The sequence below is a fragment of the Mustelus asterias genome, chromosome 21, assembly GCF_964213995.1.
Source record: "Mustelus asterias chromosome 21, sMusAst1.hap1.1, whole genome shotgun sequence".
NCBI lineage: Eukaryota > Metazoa > Chordata > Chondrichthyes > Carcharhiniformes > Triakidae > Mustelus > Mustelus asterias.
The window spans coordinates 59,586,191-59,607,204 of record NC_135821.1 but is presented as its reverse complement, the minus strand read 5'-3'; the positions used below and the strand labels follow the sequence as shown (position 1 = coordinate 59,607,204).

The 21,014-nt window shown below is 41.8% G+C and overlaps 1 protein-coding gene across 4 annotated transcripts in view; it reads right to left on the bottom strand.

The window, feature by feature from the left end:
- LOC144509310 (phosphatase and actin regulator 4-like) overlaps positions 1 to 21,014 on the bottom strand; it is a 180,211-nt gene that overhangs the window by 147,887 nt on the left and 11,310 nt on the right. Inside the window, exon 1 of one of the 4 annotated variants that reach the window (XM_078237961.1) lies at positions 15,627 to 15,720. The exons of the other annotated variants lie outside the window; for them this stretch is intronic. The gene's annotated coding sequence lies outside the window, so the exon portion shown is untranslated. Of the gene's footprint in view, positions 1 to 15,626; positions 15,721 to 21,014 lie in introns of those variants that run through there. 4 annotated transcript variants of the gene reach the window in all.

The window sequence follows — 21,014 nt, the reverse complement described above, 5'->3', positions numbered from 1 at the left end:
GTTGTACAATATTTAAAAATGAATAGGAAACTTTAATTTCTAACTTTTCACTGTTTCAGTTCCAATTAAGCAACATTCCTCTTACAGATTTGCATGCCTCTTTTAATACAGTTCACAATCATAAATATACTTACAATGAGTGTAAACAGTCTTGAAGTTTTCAAAAAGCGAGAGTTCCAGAAGCCTGCAAAATCCTTCTAACTTCAACCAGGCTACAGCTGCAAACTAAACTGCTTTCTGCAAAAGCCTTTTCTCTCTGCTACAGACCCAGGACTGCACGTAAACCAAATCATCACATGTACTTGTCAATCACTACAATCAGAAATCCCAGGGGAACTTAAGTAAACAAATGTCCATTAACTCTACTTAACACAACCACTTACTTGAAAGGCTAAAATGAGTAATTATCCTGCTCTCCCAGCATTTGAATTGCACTCACTCCAGGCATATTGAATGTCTGTAGCATTAAGCTGAATTTTTAAACATTCCCCTTAAACATAAAATATATATCTCCACATCAACTGCACTACTACCACAGTAAGCACTACTTGAAGGGTGTGGAAGCAGACTTCTACATTTTCAGAAGAGAATTAGATAAATGCTGGAAGGAACAATAAAGATTAAGGTGAAAGAGCAAGGGTGTGGGGTAAACTAGATAGGTTTTTCAAAGTCGTCACAGACATGGTGGGCTGAGTAGCCTCCTTCTATTCTATGGCTCTCTGATGCTTATATCATAGAAAAGTAAGTATTATGGCTGGGAAGGTTCCCTTTAGTAACCAGTACCCAAGCAGAGCTCATTTAAAAGAAAACTGCAGTGAAAGTCATGTGTATATTTGTAAGATATTTGTAGATATTTTCAGCAATAAATGTTTTCTGTTTCCAAACAGGCTCTGTTTGAAAGGTAATAAGCTCAGTGATTTACGTGCAGAGTTTTTCATCAAACAAGTGGAAGGTTTCTCCAGATGCTGGACCGAAGGCAACACATCAACTGCACGCAAACAAGCCTAGCATTGTGAGAACAAGGCAGTGATCAAACACAAATTAATCAAACAGTAGCTTGTTCAAACTTTCACCACCCACAGGAGCACACAATCCTGTTCTTGATGGAAGCTAATGCCCGTGGAACAAGATGAACATTTAGTTTAGGAAGAAAAAAAGGGAAACAGAAAAAATAGAGCATTGACAGGCTACACTACAAACTTGCTGAGAATCACCGTGACTGCTCTTTTAGGCAACTGACATAAGAAAATGGGTAAGCCACGTAATTTAATACATATTTTTATTCCTTTTCAAATGTAAGCATCACTGCCATTACTGTCATTCATTGCTCATCCCCAGCGTCCCGGTGATGGCAGGCCTTGTTCTATATGATATAACCGAGAGGTTCATTAGACCATGCTATAGCGCAGATCATACTGGTGTGGCACTCAAGTCACATACAACCTAGATAGGACAGAAGGGAACCTCATGTTCCCTAAAGAACATGAGTGAACCAGTTGGGTTTTTACATCAATCCGACATCTTTATGGTTATTTTTCCTAAGTTTTTATTCCTCAGTTCAAGTTCTCAAACTGTCATTGTGCGACTTGAACTCTCATTCTTTGAACTCCTAGTGAAGGCCCTGGATTAACTTGGTTCCAGTGATCACAACAGTGAGATTTAAGCTAGAGGGGGGATCTGGTACTCTTAACCTTCAATTCCATTACAGTGAGTTCCATTCTCAGCTTTCAGAGGGCACATGAAAGCATGACCTTGCTGCCCCTCCCAACCCTACTTGTCACAAGAAGGTTCCAGAACTCTCATCATTGCGCCACCTCCTCATTGGCGGCACGGTAGCACAGTGGTTAGCACTGCTGCTTCACAGCTCCAGGGACCTGGGTTCGATTCCTGGCTTGGGTCACTGTCTGTGTGGAGTTTGCACATTCTCTTCGTGTCTGCGTGGGTTTCCTCCGGGTGCCCCGGTTTCCTCCCACAGTCCAAAGATGTGCGGGTTAGGTTGATTGGCTATGCTAAAATTGCCCTTAGTGTCCTGGGATGCGTAGGTTAGAGGGATTAGTGGGTAAATATGTAGGGAAATGGGGGTAGGGTCTGGGTGGGATTGTGGTCGGTGCAGACTCGATGGGCCGAATGGCCTTTCTCTGTGCTGTAGGGTTTCTAAGATTCTAAGATTTCCATTAAGAGCTCTTTTAGCTAGTGACAGACGTTGGAGGATGCTACCACCTGGTCGAAGGAACTCATCCACAGCCTGTCTCTTTGACCAAGGTTTTAATTACCTCAACGTCTTGTGTCTCTCAGTGTCAAACTTTTGTTTGATAACCTTCCTATGAAGTATTTTAGGATGCTTCATTACATTAAGACTTATATAAATAATTATATATAAAGCTGCTTGGAGAACTACTGGAAGAATGTTCAATAACTAGTGGGGGAGAATTAAGGCAGAGCCTGGATTTGTCCTCGAAAACCTCATGCATATTCTTGCAAAGGTAACTTGTCCTGAATAAAGATGAGGAGAAATGTCGGCTCAGTAAAATATTCTGTGTAAACTTAAAAGGCATTTTCAGAATTATGGAAGATTTTTAAGAGCGCAAATTGAAGACGACTGTTTGGCAAAATTGTTGAATGAGCACAGACTCAATTACCATTATAACAGAGAACAGGAAGTTAGAATTGTTTCCCCTCCCACATAGAGGACTGTTAGAACATGAAATGATTCACAAGTGGCTACTAAGGCATCACTTGAGAGAATTAAGAACTTGAAAAACAATGGCAGGAATCTTACCACTGTTCACGCCGGTGGGATTTTCCCATCCCGCCGCAGTGAACGGAGGTTTGGCTGGTTGCCAAATTCTCCGACCTCGCTGCAGCGGGAGCGTGGTGTGAACAGGTGGTAAGATCGCGCCCAATAACAAAAAACAGGTCTTCTACTCTGCTGTAATTTCCTTGATCATCAGGAACCCCAGTCCAATTCTTACCCTGTCTAGTACAAAGGAACTGAGGCCAATTGTCTTGCTGTTTCTCAGGCCAGGCGCAAGCAGCGAACCCAACAACCATAGTTACATTATACAAAATCCAAATCATTAGAAATGTCTTAATTTTTTAAATATAACCCACTCCAGGTCGGTACAAGGAGCAATTGTCTATTCACTTGATCAGCAACATATTAGATTGGTACCTATAGGTAGTATGCAAAATTTCCACTTGAGTGTTTAATGTTAACTCGATGCTTTTACACCACCTTCATATCAGTGCTATTATTATTATTAGCAGTTCCTGTTATATAATCTGGGTTTCTTGTTCTCTCCCCATCCATCGTTCTGCACCACAGCAAGCATTCAAGAACACTTAACTGCTGGTGTCACATTGCAACTGTGGAAATTTGGCCTCAGATTTTTCCTGATATCAAGAAGGTGAATTACATAACGTGGACTACAAAGAAGCAGGCCACTGGACTCAACTGGCCCATGCTGGTGGTTACGCACCAACGAGCCTCCTACAATCCTACTTCATCTAACCCTGCCAACATATCCTTCCATTCCTTTCTCCCTCATGTTTATTCACCCCAACTGTTCCTTGTGGTAGCAAGTTCCATTTTCTAACCAGTCGCTTGATAAAAAAGATTCTCCTGAATTCCCTATTGGACATATAAGTACAGTAAGAAGTCTCTCAACACCAGGTTACGGACAAAAAGATTTATTTGGAATCATGAGCTTTCGGAGTGCTGCTCCTTCCTCAGGTGAACCACCCACCTAAAGGAGGAACAACACGCCGAAAGCTCGTGATTCTAAATAAAGACTTTAACCTTTGGACTTTAACCTAATGTTGTGAAACTTCTTACTGTGCTCACCCCAGTCCAATGCCAGCATTTCCACATCATGAACATATTGGTGACCATCTTATATTCATCACCCCTTGTATGGACATTTACACTAAACTAAAAGTGTACAAGGATCCCATTTTGAAGCAGTGCGAACTGAGATCAATCAGACATTTATGCCTCCAATTAGACAAATAGTTAAGAGTGCTTTCTCAAAAAAATTAACCACTCATGCGCATCACAAGAAACAACAACAATAACCTCTATTCCTTTCAATAGGTTTGCTGTTTATAATATTCTTCCCCCAACAATTTAACACTGCCATTTTGAAATTCTTGGTCACATTTAATAAACTCTGTATAATAAATATTTCTTCACTGTCCTCAGCCCCTTTGTCATTCTCAACGGCTTTGGAATTGAGCTCTGCAAACAGCACGTACACGCCAATAAAGCAGCTATTAAACATGAGTGGACAAAAGGACTGTGCAGGAGAGCATTACAATGTCTGTACACTAAGATTCAGTGTTGTCTCATGGCCCATGAGTCTCCAGTTACCAATCCTATCAATTCAGAGTGCTTGGCCCAAAAACATTAACACTCCGCTGCAATGAAAGTTGGGAAACATTAATAAAACTGCACAGATGATTTCTGTTTTGCAGTGGCAAATGGAAAGTCATGTGATTAGCTTCCAGGAATATGTCCAACCAGAATTAGCGACCACAAACCCAGGATCATGCCTTAAGCTATGAATTGACTGAAATGGCTTTTATTGACTGATTGAGTGACTCATGTACCCAGAGCACTCAGTATGCAGTTAACAAGCAAATGTTTCACTTATCTATGGGCCTGCTTACAATGGGTCTTGCTGTGCTGATACCGTGCACATATTGGAAATGATAACGATGTTGAACTTTCAAAATACCACTCCCCCAGAGCAAGTAATTGAGCCACACAAATTCCTGGTATATAAGGAAGGGGCCAGTGCAGCAGCTGGAATATTAACATTAGCTCCTGTACCACTGGGTGGGAAAACTGGCCTGGACGCCAGTTGGTCCCTGATGAAGGCCCAGTAACATTTATTGAAGAACATCAAGTGAGGCTAGAATCAGAAATAAAGATTAAAAAGTGCTGGTAATACTCAGCAGATTTGGTAGCATCTGTGGACAAAGAAACGGAATTAATGCTTCAAATCAAATATGAATTTTATGCTGCCAGACCTGCTGAGTATTTCCAGCATCTCCTGTTTTTACTTCAGATATCCAGCATTTGATTTTTTTTGTGTTTATTTCAGAGGCCAGAATTGGGTATGTTAAATACACTGACAAGAGAGAGAGAGAGATGGTTAACTGATCCAAATAGAACCCTGATCACCTTTCAGCAAGCAGATCAACAGATCAGTTGTTAGTTGGAGTGACCTTTCCCAAAGCCTCAGGCAGCACTAACATTGTACTAAACATGAAAACCAATAGTGCCAGCTGCCTTGAATGATCAACACTCACTACGTAGAATTATAGAATCCCTACAATACAGGAGGAGGCCATCAAGCCTGCATCAACAACAATCCCGCCCAGACCCTATTATCCCCATAACGCCATGTATTTACCCTTCTAATCTCCCTGACGCTGAGGGGCAACTTAGCATGGCCAATCAACCTAAACTCCACATCTTTGGGAGGAAACCAGAGCACTGGGAGGAAACCCACACAGACACGGGGAGAACGTGCAAACTCTACAGTCACCCAAGGCTGGAATTGAACCTGACACTGAGGCAGCATTGCTAACCACCATGCCACTGTGTCGCCCACTTCTCAAAGGCACTGGATACAAGTTAATCTTTTTTGCCAGGAATATACATTGAGTAAATAGTGAAAGTGATGCGCAAATATTCAGTACAACAGATTTTCAGAAGCATTTCCAAGTGTGAATTTAGTAGGTGTCTGTGAACAGGGATCAGAAACGGCTTCTATATCTGTACTCTGGCACCATTCAGTACTGGAATCACTTGATTAATACTTTAAGTAGTGACCCTTCCCTTTGAGACATAAATAAAAAGTTGATTGAAGTAATGGCCTAGTTTCGAATTAATTATATATTTCCCCCCTTTTATTTGATCATTTTTCTTCCCGCCTTTCTCCTGGAGCCATGTTCATTTCCTGTGACCACATTACAAATAATGTATTCTTGGCTGCATTGCCCTTTTGGCTATCATATAAATGCAAGCCTATCTTTCGTTGCCAGGCTGGGAACCAATTCCATGGTGTTCCAAATCTGTAAAGCACAGTGACTCATTGGCTGAACCAGGTAAGATTTGCATAAAGTTGGGCACTGACTATCCTGCCTTAATTCTGCTCTATAGGCTTTGCATCACCCATTGAAAACAATCACTGTCTGCAGCTTGAGTAATTGATTTCAATGATAAATGGTGCCGTTCTGGAACTGCGTACATACGAGTTTGGTGAATGGGGGAGTTTAGTGAGGACGGGAAAGATGTTCCTTTCCTTTTGCTTTTCCGAGCACTTGCATCCCGTCGGAATTGTTTCTTACTCTTTTACAAGGAAAGGTAGCTAACTGCTTGGTTAATATCTTGATGAGTGGTTAAAATCTATTCCAGTCCCAAGTTTAAAAATAGCAAACTGGTGGCAAAGTTAATATAATATATACAATTGGAAAATAAGGTGAATAATATAATTATGTAGAATTAAAAACACATTAATGATAGCAGGACAAGTGACGTGTCAAGGCTGCAGCATGTGGGGGCTCCAGGATGCTGGTGCCATTGAGCTGGCTACCAAGCTGCAGAACCACGGCAACATATCATGGAGGGGGAATTTACCTAGATGCTTTGTACCAGGGGGCAGTCACATTTCTTAGGTCTTTTGATCTGGTCAGTGGTTAAGGGCAAGATATTGAAATACAAAAGAGTTAACAAAGTGAGTGTTGGGGATGTAGAAGGTGAATCTGAAGACTCATCAATGGAAAATGAAAGATAGCAGATTAATTGAACGGGTATTTTGCATCGGTCTTCACCATCAAGTACAGAAGCAATACTCCAGAAATAGCCGTAAATCAGGAAATGGAAGGGAGGGAGGGATGAAGTCGGGAAAATTACAATCACCAGGGAGTGGTATTGAGCAACTGTTGGGAGCTGCAGGTTGATCCTTGGGTCCTGCTGGACTTTATCTTAAGGTCTTAAAGGAAGTGGCTAGTGAGGTCGTTGATATATACCAAATATTTTTCGTCCCAATGCAAAAACCCTCCCTCCCCAATGGGCCATCTGTCATTTAAGTTTTGCTACAGCTTTGTTGCAATCTCTCCTAGTTCCCACAAATCACTGACATTCCACTCTGTTCCACCCCCCTCACATTTCTTTAGTTCTGCAGTAATACGAACGTTAACACCATTTTCATTCCACGTATATGTGGCCAGACCTGCTCAGTTTTTCCAACATTCCCTGTTTTTGTTTTGGATTCCAGAATCTGCAGTATTTTGCTTTTATTTGAGATACTTGATGTGCTGGTTTTAATTTTCCAAAATTCCCTAGATTTGGGGAAGGTTCCATTAGATTGCAAAGTAGTAAATGTAATTTAGCTTAACATCTGTCATAGGAAAAATGCTGGAAACTATTACTAAAGGGTAGTAAAGCAGGGCACTTGGAAAATTTAAGAGTAACCATGGTTTTGTGCAAGGGAAATTATGTTTAACCAATTTACTGGAGTTCGTTGAAGTAACATGTGCTGTTAAAGGAGGACCGGTGGATGTACTGTATTTAGATTTCCAGATAAATCTACTGTATTTAGATTTCAAAGATTATTGCAAAAAATAAAAGCTCATGGTGCAAGGGTAACATGTTGGCATGGTGCAAGTGGGGATTTAGAATAACTTGGGACTAAAGGACTAACAAATCAGTAGATTAATTTTGAGTGAAGTCATAAAGTGCCTGGAATATATCTTACAAAGGTACTGTTTGCATAGAGATACATATAGAGATACATATAGAGATACATATAGAGATACATATAGAGATACATATAGAGATACATATAGAGATACATATAGAGATACATATAGAGATACATATAGAGATACATATAACCACTGATAGAGAACTTAGACACGCATTTTTGAATATTCTGTATAGCTTGGTCAATGGCACAATGCTCTGAGGCATGATAGGGCTTAGTCAAGTAAAACGAACCACATTCTTTGGAAGAATACAGCGACTGAGTGCAGGAAGAAAATTCTTATCAACGTCTCTAGGCTGTCTTCCAAGGATTGCTAGAGTTCTCAGACAGGCCAAATGAATAGACCATACATTATACAAGATAAGGGAAAGTCTAGAGTATCAGGAGACTGTGGGAAACTCAAAGTTCATGAACTAATCACACAGTTCCATGCTGTCCAGGAGTAAATGTTATTGGCCAAGGTAAATAATCCATACTAATAATGATTGGCTCACACCTGGCGGGGGTGAGCAAAGAAGCCGGTAAGTGACTTTTGAAAATTGCATAATTCTAATACTGAGAGCAATGTACTTTTACAGTGATTTTGGATCGCCACCAAAACCACCCTCCCTCACTGCACTGAACCGGGCCTGGGAAATAAAGGAACGTCTTTAACCAGAATATTGTCTCCGTAAGTTTTTGTATTAGCTGAGCCAGCTTAATGTTTCATCTCTGTAAAAAGCTCCAACACATGGATTGAAGATCGGCTAGCTGATAGGAAACAAAGGGCAGCATAAATGGGTCTCTTTCCGTTTGGCAAGATGTAATGAGCAGTGCGCCACAGAGTTCGTTGTACAAGATTACTTAAAGGGACTGAAGGTATGGTTGTTAAATTTGCTGATAACCCAAAAACAGGTAGGATAGTAAATTGTGAAGTGGACATAAGGAGGCTACAAAGAGATATAGATAGGATAAATAAGTGTGCAAAGATCTGGCAAATGGAGTATAATGTGGGAAAGGGCGAAATGATCTACTTTGGGAGGAAAAATAAAAAGCATATCTATCAGTGAGAGGGATCGAGGTAGAATTAACATTCTAACGATGACCATAAAACCATTGTTGATTGCTGCAAAAACCCATCTGGTTCACTAAGTCCCTTAGGGAAGGAAATCTTCTGCTCTTACCCAGTCTGGCCTACGTGACTCCAGGTCCACAGCAATGTGGCTGAATCGCAAATGCCCTGTTTAAGGGCAATTAGGGATGGGCAATAAACGCTGGCCCAGCCAGCGAAGCCCACATCACAGGAATGATTAAAAAAAAACCACACTCATCATTGGTTGCCCAACGCATCTCTCCTAGCGCCTTCCGATAGCCAATCAGAAAATAAATACCCTCTACAACCCCTGAATGGTTCATTTCTGACTGCCAAACAGACACTTTTTACCTATATCCAATATTTTTACAATTAGTAAACAAAACTGTTGAAGAAAATTAAAAATATTTTCATGCCCACATGATTTTTCTACAAAATGTTGCTTGCACCAATGTTCTGGAGATTAGTGTTCAATTTCTGGAGACTCTAGGGCAATCCTGGTGTGTTGGTAATCCAACAATCAACACATGCTGGGAGGGAAGAGATAGATTTCCAAAGAAGCACAGAACCATAGAATCCCTACAGTGCAGAAAGAGGCCACCTGGACCTTCAAGTCTGCACCGACTCGCCGAAAGAGCATCCCACACCCAGGCTCTCCCCTCCACTCTATCCCCGCACATTTACCATGGCTAATTCACCTAACCTACACATCTTTGGATTGTGGGAGGAAACCGGAGCACTCAGAGGAAACCCATGCAGACACAGGGAGGTCGTACAAACTCCATGCAGACAGTCACCCCAGGCCGGAATCGAACCCTGGTCCCTGGAGTTGTGAGGCAGCAGTGCTAACCACTGTGCCGTCTCTATCGTGGATGCTTTAAGTGAAGCAGCCATGGTGAGTATTAGTTTTGGTGTAATACAACTGCCAGCTTGCTTGTCTGTTGGCTCATGCATTTTCAGTCCTTTCGTATGGGAATAAAAGAAGAAATTGGTGATTCTCCAGAGCCAAGTAACACCTGAATTTTTGTCTCAGCACGAGTGTCTAAGCCTTTTGTCTTCTGGGCAAAAGGACAGTAAAGCAGGAACAGAGAATGCAGAAAAAACTCAGCAGGCCTGGCAGCATCCTTAGTGTTTTGTTCCTAAATACAACAGGGTTGCAGTAGACAGCCCTAGTTGAGGAATGAGCACAGTGGGATAAACAGTTTCCAATGCTGGAGAGCTCCACAAGATATCAGAAAATAGCTATTTTCACTGATAAACAGCTTGACTGGTTACCACAAAGAGCAATTGAGGCTAGGACACTGAACTCATTGAACAGCTAGCTGCTGTAATGGAAAATGATGGTGCTGCTTTTCCAGAAAGATATAGTCGAATAAATTGATTCCTGGGATGAGGGTGCTATCCTATGAGAGACTCAATAGCATGAGCCTATATTATCTCGAGGTTAGAAGAGTATGTGTTGATCACATTGAACCGTTTATGATTCTTAGAGGGCTTGACATGGTAGTTGAATACAAATTGTTGCCTTGGCTACAGAGTCTAGAACTAAGCTGTCATAACCTTAGAATAAAGGGTTGGCAATTTTGAATTGAGATTAAGAAAGGTTTCCTCACTCAAATCATTGTGGGTCTTAGGAACTCCCTCCCGGGGGGCTGTGGATGTTCGGTCATTGGGTTTATTCAAGATAGTGGCAGGTTTTTGGACACTATGGGAATCAATGGGATATGGGGATAGGACAGGAAGTGGCCAGTTAAATTAGTACAGAGTAGAATTCGATGGGTTGCTGTATTCATCTCAGATTAGTCTGTAGTTTATAGGAACAATGTAGATTCTACATCTGGCTCAAAACTGTCCCTCTACTATAAAGGTGTAAGGTACACATTAATACCAATAGATCCTGCAGAAAAATACTGATGCAGCTACAACATTAATAGCATTCACGTGCACATCTTTTAAACATGATACTGTATTTCTAAACATGAAAAAATAGGTTGTATGCATGCATCATGGACATTTAGATCCCTCCTATATGGGATCATGTTATAGACTTATGTTTTTATTCGCTCATGAGATGCGGGTGCCCCTGGTTGGGCCAGCATTTATCGGCCGCCCTAATTGTCCTTGAACTGAATGGCTTGTGAAGCCATTTCAGAAGGTATTTTAAGAGTCAACCATATTGCTGCGGATCTGGAGCCACATGTAGGCCACACCAGGTAAGGGTGGAAAATTCCCTTCCCTAAAGAACATTACTGAACCAGATGGGGTTTTTTAAAATGACAATCGACAATGGTTCCACGGTTGTCATTAGACTTTTGATTCCAGATTTTTAGTGAATTCAAATTTCAACATCTGCCATGGTGGGATTCGAAACCAGGTCCGCAGAGCATTACCCTGGGTCTCTGCGTTACTAGTCCAGTGATAATACCACTATGCTATTATCTATAAAATCTAGCATTTTGGGCAGAGGTCCACTTTAGGACTTGATGGCCACAGAAGGCAAGTTCATAATGTGGCCAGATTGATTATCAATCTGTAAATCCTATCAATTTACCTAATGGCAGGCTGAGAGTTTCCTATTCAGCTATACTACAGAAAGAAATGGCAAACCACTGTAAGCATAATCATGGACCAATCAAATGGAAGCCCATGGTCCCCAGTGCCCTCTTGGGGCATGAAACCTGAAGCAGGACTGAAAGAGATACTTTGCGCAGTTTGGGAAGGAGTGTAGGTTGCATTTTCTCCTCCTTCAATTTTACCCCACAGTGCTAAGGTCCTTACCTAGCCTGCTTAACCATTCTTTAGCCTATTCAACCACTCTACACCATTGCATGGGCCATTGGCACTGAGCCCGATTTGAAACTCAAGTATATGTTTGCACTTTCAACAGGGTCACAAGACCACAATTGGAGGAGCGAAAGTTTACCTGCCCAGTTTTGGGACACAGAGGTCAAATAAAGACAAGAGATACTGGAAGTTTTAAGATAAATCTAACCCAGTGATTTTACTGCAGATTGCAGAAACATGTATGGACACGGTGGTACTCTCGCATTCCACAATGATAGCACACAAAGGAATTCCTCACTTGAACCCAATGCCAATTCTGTTTATTTTAACCAATTAAGTTCCAACAAAGAATCAGGTTTAACACATATCCTTTCACCACTAGGATATCCATTTGAATCCTGCCTGCATTTACAGATAAGGTCTCCTGTGTCTGCTAGCTATTAGATCTCTATGTGAAATAAGATTGGACTGTTTCGATGGACTAGACCCAACGCACAAGGTTTCTAGCAGTTGGTATTCTCATCCAGAGGGGCCAAATGGAAAACGCAAATATCCAATACAGCAAGTGCAAAATGATCAAGGGATCTGAGACACAGGACAGTTTTTATTTGAAAAACTTTAGCACTGGAAACTTAGCCCACAATGGTCTCTTTTGGTGCAATGCATCCCTATTGAAACGAGGAACAGAGAAACAGAAGTTTCATTCTACAATCAGCTATGCTGAAAATAACCAAATCTCTTTGCATTCCACACCTGGAAATCCATAAAAATGCAAAACATCTTTCTGATCCCACTGGGTTCCTTAAACCACATGGAACTAACAGAGTACTCAACTTTCAACATTACAGTTGGTTCTATTTGTTTTTCCATGTTGCTGCACAGAGTTTAACTTTCCCACAGATAAGATGTTGACCTATTGTACGTAGCTGGCATGACGATTTTTTTCTTTTAAATACTGCAGAGGGGAAAGGTCAGGGTACTTCCTGTTTTGACAGGAGCCCTGCACAAAGCTCAGCATCCATACTTATCCAGTTCCCAACCAAGTCAGTTGTGTACAGTCCTGCTGATTTGGATTTTACAAAGTGTAAATCCCAAAACTGGTGATCTTCTCCCCACCATGTCTCTAATTCTCTCAATTTTGATTACATTTCAGCAAGTTGCATTTGCAAACAACAATTCTCCCCCAAGTCCTACATCTATCTGTATTGGAGGCAAACAGATGCTGATCACTATCTGAGGGAGTATGCAAGTGATGGAGGTGGCTGAGGGGAGAAGGAAAGAGAAACTGTTGATCACGCAAATTACTCCAGGTTTAGTGAGTGATATATACAAACAATGGTGGATGAATAAAGAGTCTCTGGTCCAGCCAGCACATCCACACATTGTGGTGGACTGTGTGTAAAATATGCAATCTCCACCATGTGATCTGGGAGAGGCAACATACATGAAAAAAATACACAGGCCAAATTGGAAGGAAAGAACACGAGGGCCATTCTTCTCTGGCCCATCTAGGTAATCAAAATAACAGATCTTCACTCTGGCCCTGATAATTCTCCACAGTGCCTACCCTTTTTTAAAGAGATGATATCCACCCCAGTTCACTTGCTGGAGTTCAGTGAATCATCATCCATCACACAAGATGACTGCCTGTTCTAGAGATCCAATATTCTCTGGGAAAATTACCATCCCCTGACACAATTTACATCTGGTCTTGTATAACTTAAAATTGTGACCGCTGATGTGGCATAGGGTCATGTTCAGCTGACAAAAGACAGTGACAATGCCTCAAGGTGGTCAACTGGAGGCAGCACTACAGCTAAACACCACTGAGCTTAAAGGTGTAGACAGAATCTCCCACCCTAGGTCAAGAGTCGAGTGAAATGAAGCTTGATGAGCAGATACCAGCTCGTGTTGGTAGTGCTACTGCAGCATTTGGAAAGCTTCAGGCAAGAGCCTGAAAAAAATCCCATTGCTATTATGAACTCCTATGTGCACACTTACAATGGAAACTGCCTATGTAGACTTGCGAAGCACTGTGTTATCACGGGTGTAATTACAGCACAGCAAGTCTACATACAATTGCCCTTTAAACATGGACAAAGGCATCTATAATGTAAATCTAAAAATGACAATATATAATTTTAAAATTGGCACTAAATATCATTTTCGCACTCTTGTGAAATTATCCCTTACCCACAAACCATCTTGTCTCCCCCTCTCTCTCCCAAGTATGGAACACTAAAAAAGTGATTGGTAATAATATTAATTTACTGTATCATGTCGTACAAACCTGGTGTCAGTGCAGCTTATGACATAACTCTGTAATGCCTTCCATTCTACAATGACTCCTTGAAACAGCTATAACTGAATTAGCAAAGTGATACTATGAGGTGATAAGATGTGAAGTCATCAATATCTGGAGTTCCAAATCAGGATGCAATGACATCAATCTTTCTAATCCACATTGATTTGCAGATCACTAATGCACTTCACAATTTGCACACCACCTCCTAAACTGAACTCGATGTTCTGGCAAAGACAAACCATGAAGTTAAAACCTGCTGGGTGTGAAATGCTTATGGATTATGGAACTGCATGAGTGCCAATAGGAAATTTGGTATCTCAGTACTTAGATTCAGAACACAAGGCATCTGCTCAAAAAACACACAAGGACATAAACATGTCAAGAGTATAAGATATAGGAGTAGACCAAACCGTCCCTCGATCCTCCAGACATTTTATCACAACAACAACAAATCAATAGGAACACCATCATCTTTACACTGTCCAAATCATACCGCATCCTAACCTGAACATTTATCACCATTCCTGCACCGTTACTGGGTCAATAAACTGGGATTCCACATGGAACATTGCGATGGGAACACCATCAGCCCACCAATACTTTCTTCGGGAAAATCAGGATGGACAATAAAAATGCAGCTTTGTCAGTGTCATTCACATGATAAGAATGTAAGAATAGGAATGGCCTCTTGAGCCTGCTCCACTATTCAATTAGATAACGGGCGGCATAGTGGTTAGTACTGCTGTCTCACAGCGCCAGGGGCTCGGGTTCAATTCCGGCCTCAGGTGACTATGTGGAGTTTACACATTCTCCCCATGTCTGCATGGGCTTCATCCAGGTGCTCCGGTTTCCTCCCACAATCCAAAGATGTGCGGGGTAGGCTGATTGGCCACGCTAAATTGCCCCTTAGTGTCAGGGGGATTAGGAGGGTAAATAGGAGGAGTTACAGGGATGGGAACTGGATGGGATTGTTGTTGGTGCAGGCTCGATGGGCCAAATGGCCTATTTCTGCACTATAGATTCTATGATTCTAAGAAGATCACGGCTGACTTACTACCGCAATTTCAATTTTTCAGCCCATCGCCATATCTAGGATTCCCTTAGTAATAAGAGATCTATTGATCTCAGTCTTCAACATCAAACATGCACAGATCCCCGGGTTAGAGAATTCCAAAAGTTCACAACCCTCTAAGTGAAAACATTCTCTTCATTTGAGTTCTAAACGACCAATTCCTTACACAGACTCTGACCCCTTGTCCCAGAGTCTCCAGCCAAGGGAAACAGTGCATATTCGACTGGCCACAAGTGAACTCCGCAATCAAAACCACCAGGACTAATGGCAGACACCCACTTAAAAGAATTAAAGCTGCTATCACCAACTTGTGATTTGTGAGATAATGGACAGCTTGCACAGTAGACATATCTTTTAAAACTAAAAAATACTCCAGAATCTCTGTATGGCAAAATTAGAAATTGCTACTTTTACATGGTGATTGTAAAGCAGCCAGTTTCAAAATGAAAGATGAGAGACAAATAGTAAACTATTAACCAGTTTGAAAAATCTAAAATGACTAACAGAGTTGATTCAAAATATTGAATGCTGTTGACACGGTTCTAATTTGTGGTCAGAAATAAAGCTCTGGAAAAATATCTAAAGAAAAAGCCAATCCTTTCAAACCATTGTACATACCATTTGCTTTTGTAACAATTGCAAAGGAACAGCTTAAACTTCAAAGCAAAAGACACCTTGATAAACTGGAAGCCCTCAGATTGTTCAAGTTACCGAGAAACTTGTTTAAAGAGGTTGAATAGAAACGCTGTAAACTGCGTCACAGAAAACCAAAGACTTGTGAAAACATGCTGACAGGAGTTGCACGAATTGTGCGTGTTTTCTGCCAATCTACTTTGTATAGCTTTTGAGTTGTGTTAAATTGCTTCTTGCCCGTCCTGTATTTTATCTATTTAGAAAACCTGAATGAGCAGCTTTTAGCATCTCCAGTGGTTTAACATGCTTATTTAAGAGCAAACAAAACAGCATAGTAGACAATATGACCCCCTCGAGCTTGCTTGGCCATTCAGAATCATGGCTGATCTGATCTTGGCCTCAAGTCTTTTCTCTTGCCTGCTCCTCTTGACTTTGCAATAATTCAAAAATCTGTCGAGCACAGCCTTGAATATATCCGAAGACTCAGCCTCATGGTTCTTTGGAGTAAGGAATTCCAAAGATTCATAACACCCCCCCCACCCCCATCTAATACAAGTGATCCCTTAATCATGCACTCAAGTTCTAGATTCCTCCATAAAGGGAAGCATTGTCTAAGCTTCCACTGTTAAACCCCTCAGAATTGTATACGGTTCCATAATATCACACCTCTTTCTTCGATCTCCAATGAGTATAGGTCCAACCTGCTCTTAAGAAACCACCTTCATCCTGAGAATCACCCAAGTGAACCTTCACCGAACTGCCTCCAACGCAATTATATCCTTCCATTTTTCTCCTTTAAAGCAGCAAGAGAAGAGGGTGGAAATTATACAGTCTCTAGTAAGTGATTTACTGCTTACATGTACTAGATATTAATGGTTTAAGACCTGTGCAGCAATTACGCCAAATAATCAAGATGTAAAACTTTGGTGTCAACTCAGTCAGCTGACTTACGCAAACTTTTGCCCCATCATGAATACAAAAAAAGTGGTGGGTGGGGAAAAGTCAGAGAGTAATACCTCAAGATATCCAAAAACCAGCTGAACATCACCAACAACTGCCAAACTACCATAACCACTCCCCAAACGGGTTACCACCACGCTGAGTACCAAAGTGAACAACCCTGATCTTTGTGACCTAGCTGAACTGTGACTTAATATAAGCCAGTCCGCTTTCCACAGATGGTGCTGTGGAAAATAAAGACAGGTGCAGAGTAAAATATCAGCCACATATTAATATTTAATAGTTGCTGGATAGTACAGAATTAAGCATTCTGAAAAAATAGACATGCAGTCGAAGCTTTTCATCTTGAATTCATGAGGACAGATGCAAGAATGCCAAATTTTACGTTTGAGCAAGGAGCAGAAGACCATTCAGCCCCTCGAGCCTGCTCCATCATTTAATAAAAACATGGCTGATCTGATAGTAACTTCAAATCTGCACCCCACCTACCTCTGATAACCTATCAGCCCCTAGCTTACAGAGAATCTATCTACCTCTACCTTAAATATTCAAAGACTCGTCTTCCATTATCTTTTCAGAAGCAGAGGTCCAAAGTCTCATGACCCCAAGTGTGAAAAGATTTCACCTAATCTCAGTTTTAAATGGATTACCCCTTATTTTTAAACTGTGACTTCTTGTTCTAGACTCTTCCAGCCGAGGAAACATCCTCTCCACATCCACCCTGCCAAAACCCCTCAGGATTTTATATGCTTCAATCAAGTCACCCCTTACTCTTCTAAACTTCAGCAGATACAAGCCCAGTCTGACTAACCTTTCCTCACAAGCCAACCCTCCCATTCCAGGTATCAATCTCGTAAACATTCTCTGAACTGCTGCCAATGTCCTTATATCTTTCCTTAAATAAGGTGACTAATACAGTACACAGTACTCCAGATGTAGTCTCCCTAAGGCATCCAGATCCCTCCAAACCTCAGAGCTCTGCAATCTCTCACATTTAGATCATATGCCTCCTTTGTATTCTTACTACCAGAATCAAAAATTTCAAATTTTCCCACATTATACTCCATTTGCCGGATCTTTGCCCTCTCACTTAATCTAGCTACATCCCTTTGTAGCCTCCTAGTGCTCTCCATACCTTACTTTCCCACCTATGTTTGTGTCGTCTGCAAATTTGGCAACCATTCTTTCATCCAAGTCATTTATATAAATTATAAACGGTTGAGGTCCCAGCACTGATCCCTGTGGCACACCACTAGTTACAATTTGCCAACCAGAAAATAATCCATTCACATCGCTTCCTGTTAACCAGCCAATTTTCTATCCATGACAATATGTTACCCGCAATAACATGACCTTTTATTTTCTGCACTAACCTTCCATGTGGCACTTCCTCTTTCTCACTTGAAGCAACACACATGCAGGGATCTGACCTCTGCAGTCAAAAGGCATGTCTAGACATTGCACCTTTTTTGAATAAACAAAAGCTCCCTGATGCATTTGGCTTGGCAACATATCAACCGCGCAGAGTCTACTTGCCAACCAATCAACACCCTTTTTCTCATGTAAAGTAGTACAAGTTGTTGTTCCCTTTTGAGATTTGGCATTCGTGTGTCTGGTCTGATGGGTGCAAGATGTAAAGCTTCGAGAGTATGTCTTAGAACATAGAACAGTACAGCACAGAACAGGCCCTTCGGCCCACGATGTTGTGCCGAGCTTTATCTGAAACCAAGATCAAGCTATCCCACTCCCTATCATCCTGGTGTGCTCCATGTGCCTATCCAATAACCACTTAAATGTTTCTAAAGTGTCTGACTCCACTATCACTGCAGGCAGTCCATTCCACACCCCAACCACTCTCTGCGTAAAGAACCTACCTCTGATATCCGTCCTGTATCTCCCACCACGAACCCTATAGTTATGCCCCCTTGTAATAGCTCCATCCACCCGAGGAAATAGTCTTTGAACGTTCACTCTATCTATCCCCTTCATCATTTTATACACCTCTATTAAGTCTCCCCTCAGCCTCCTCCGCTCCAGAGAGAACAGCCCCAGCTCCCTCAACCTTTCCTCATATGACCTACCCTCCAAACCAGGCAGCATCCTGGTAAATCTCCTCTGCACTCTTTCCGGCGCTTCCACATCCTTCTTATAGTGAGGTGACCAGAACTGCACACAATATTCCAAATGTGGTCTCACCAAGGTCCTGTACAGTTGCAGCATAACCCCACGGCTCTTAAACTCCAACCCCCTGTTAATAAAAGCTAACACACTATAGGCCTTCTTCACAGCTCTATCCACTTGACTGGCAACCTTTAGAGATCTGTGGATATGGACCCCAAGATCTCTCTGTTCCTCCACAGTCTTCAGAACCCTACCTTTGACCCTGTAATCCACATTTAAATTTGTCCTACCAAAATGAATCACCGCACATTTATCAGGGTTAAACTCCATTTGCCATTTTTCAGCCCAGCTTTGCATCCTATCTATGTCTCTTTGCAGCCTACAACAGCCCTCCACCTCATCCACTACTCCACCAATCTTGGTGTCATCAGCAAATTTACAGATCCACCCTTCAGCCCCCTCCTCTAAGTCATTAATAAAAATCACAAAGAGCAGAGGACCAAGCACACCGCTAGCAACCTGCCTCCAATCCGAAAATTTTCCATCGACCACCACCCTCTGTCTTCGGTCAGACAGCCAGTTACCTATCCAATCGGCCAACTTTCCCTCTATCCCACACCTCCTCACTTTCATCATAAGTCTTTTTTCACCAATACTCATTAATGCATTGACATTAACTTCATGTGCGCTGTTCCAATTCTAGTCTCTTGCTAATCCCAAAATTTCATTACTCCACCATTGGCAGCCACATCTTTGCTGCCTCGGCCCCAAGTTGATGCTCCGTAAAACTTCTCTCTCTGAGCAAACTTTTTATCATTGGTCCAATATCTGTGATTCAGATGCACAATTAAAGAAATAGGAGAAATCAATAGGGCCCCTTGAGCCTGCTCCACTATCCAATACAATCATGGCTGATTATTGGCTTTTACTCCACTCCACTCCTCCTCCCACTTAGCCTTTGATTCCAAGAGGTGAAAAACCTTAATATATTTAAAGGCTGAGATGGACAAGGATGGAGCATCTACAACTCTCGCGGGTAGATAATTCCAAGAATTCACATCCCTGAGAGCAAAGACATTTCTCTTCATCTCAACCCTAAATGATCAGCACCTTATCCTGAGCCTGTGCCCCTGTGTTCTAGATTCCCCCCAGTGAGGGATTTGATAAGTCCTTAGAAAATGTTATGTTCAAAGATGTTATATAAATGCAAACTATTGCTGCTAAAGGCATGTAAACTTGCACACCAATCAGAGAGTACACAGTGGAGGGCTGTTCATACTTTAACTCCTATTCATTTACACATGTTTCAAGATGTTGCTGGCCATCAGACCTTGATGTCCTAATTTAGGAATCATTGATCACTGGAAATGGTTGCACCAAAACAGCCATTTTCTAATGCTCCAGGACCCACAAACGTCAAAGAGAACAAACGAGCTGATAAAAAAAACAAACCGTGGCCCTGGGCTTCATGGGAAATATTGCCACAAAGCTTTTGGCTGTTAGGAGGGGGGTGAGGGTGGAGAAGGGAGCGCAAGTTTAAGTTTACTTATTAGTGTCACAAGTAGGCTTACATTAAAACTGCAATGAGGTTACTATGAAAATCCCCTATTTGCCACACACTCTGGCACCAATTTCAGGTATTCTGAGGGAGAATTTAGCATGGCCAATACACCTAACCAACACGTCTTTCAGACAATGGGAGGAACCTGGAGCACCCGGAGGAAACCCACACAGGCACGGGGAGAACGTGCAAACTCTGCACAAACAGTGACCCAAGCCGGGAATTGAACCCGGGTCCCTGGCGCTGTGAGGCAGCAGCGCTAACCACTGTGCCACCATGCTGCCTTTGTTACCAACCACTTTTTTATCTATTCATCTTTCATGCCACCTGACACACAGCAAAATCACACTACCTGGTGTAAAAAGCCACAGTTAAAGAAACAGCACCTTATTAAACAACTAAACGGCTCTGGGCATCACACACAGTGCCCTGGGCTCTCACATGCCCCAATAGTTGATACCTGCTATTTCAGGTGGAGAAAATGGTGAGGATTGCTAATGTAAATTCTTTCGGTTCTGATTGAAAATGCTGCTAGGCCAGATCTGAAAGCTATCACTCAGATTTTAGGACACTCTGACCCGAGTTATAAATCGCAAAGTCTGACAAAGGAACACTGTAAACATGGAATAGAGGACACCAGTGGCCAGGTCTATCTCAATTCCCCTGCCAACTTCTTTCAGCAGAAATAAGTCATCATAGTCAAAAGCAAGGATATTGCCTGATTAAAACAA